At 39.0% G+C, this 1,524-nt stretch overlaps 1 long non-coding RNA gene across 1 annotated transcript in view; it reads left to right on the top strand.

Annotated features, from left to right (window-relative positions):
• The first annotated feature begins 283 nt into the window (after positions 1-283).
• The window catches only part of LOC107694806 (uncharacterized), a 3,563-nt gene continuing 2,322 nt past the window's right edge, over positions 284-1,524 (top strand). The window contains exon 1 of the long non-coding RNA XR_001634920.1: positions 284-311. This is a non-coding gene — a long non-coding RNA (uncharacterized LOC107694806). The remainder of the gene's footprint in view (positions 312-1,524) is intronic.

The following is a 1,524-nucleotide window of genomic DNA, read 5'->3' on the forward strand; positions in this document are numbered from 1 at the left end:
TGAACACTCTCAAAGTTTTGTGCTAACACTAGAGATTTCATCAATTTATGTCAGTTCTCTATCAGCCACTTAGATGTGTGACAAATGAAATGCTATATATAATTATATTATAAAACAAAATACATAATTTTATTTTAGTTTTTACTTGGACATGTTTTCATGACATCCAGATAGTAACTATTGTTTGGTAAACAACCACTGTTATTTTATAACTGTTATATTTTCATGTAATTTTCTGTCTTTAACTTTTTTTTTATTCCATCTTCATATTCCCATTTACCCAGGTGACGATGAAGACGGTGACCGTCTAGGTGGGTTTTCCTCTCCGGTCGCACATGTAACATAAAGACAGGTTGTTACTGTAAGACGTGACCAGCTCATCCGCCACATTAATTCCTGAAAGCAATCAATTAGCATCTCCCAGCAGAGTGCCGCTGATAGCCCCGGTTCCATCCACACCACTGTCCGTCCCTTTAATGGACTTTGGCAGTCTCATTCAGCTCTCCTGTGCGAGGAGCTGTCCGTCTTCATCAGCGGAATGATTACTCTCTGATAGAATTACTGAGCTGTTAAGGCAAGCCCTGCTCACCAGTTCTGGCCAGAGGCAGATGGGAAGGGTGGGAGGTGGGATGGAGGGAAGTAAAATGAGCGCGATCAGAATTGTGACACAGAAGAGCGTACGCTGCTTGCGTTCAGCGGATATTCTCCAAAATGGCGCTACGGTGATGCGGAGAGACACAGAGGAGACAAATTGTTGAATAAAGTCGTTATTTTAGTTTTCTTCGCGTACAAAAAGTATTCTCGTCGCTTCATAACGTTATGGTTGAACCACTGATGGCAGATGGACTATTCTGACGATGTCTTTAATACTTTTCTGGACCTTGACAGTGTAATTTACTAGGCAGTCAATGGGACAGCACAAGCCTCCCAGTTTTCAACCAAAATATCTTAAATTGTGTTCCGAAAACGAATGAAACTTTTCGGGTCTGGAACGACATGGGGGTAAGTGATTAATGACAAAATGTTCATTTTGGGGTGGAGTAACCCTTTAACCTTGATGAATGACTATAGAGTAACGTTAAACATAAATAGCGATGCATAATTCCATTTTAGAAGCCCAAATGACCATCAGTGAATTAACAGAACACGAATATGTCATCAAGTGTTTTTAACAAATACATATTCGCTTGCGTGCTGTCCTTTTACTTTATTAATCACTTGCTTGCCGTTTGATTGCTCAATTTAACACAAAATGGCCGTGTATAACGTTAATCTGAGTGAGTGCGCTGAGCAAAATTTGTGCGGACCAAAACGTTGTCACACTCGCAACGGCGGTTAAAAAAATAGTCTCAAAATATAAAACGTTAACATTACATAATCACTAATTACAATGGTAAATATTTCAAATATATGCAGTGTTGGCTATTAAAGTAATACAATATGAGAGGCTGTGTAAATATAACGTTAAGCATACCAAGAAAATCCTCCAGAAAACACTCGACTTTTAAACATGTAACAGCATAC

Source organism: Sinocyclocheilus anshuiensis, unplaced genomic scaffold (genome assembly GCF_001515605.1).
Source record: "Sinocyclocheilus anshuiensis isolate Anshui unplaced genomic scaffold, SAMN03320099.WGS_v1.1 scaffold2688, whole genome shotgun sequence".
In the NCBI taxonomy this organism is placed as follows: domain Eukaryota; kingdom Metazoa; phylum Chordata; class Actinopteri; order Cypriniformes; family Cyprinidae; genus Sinocyclocheilus; species Sinocyclocheilus anshuiensis.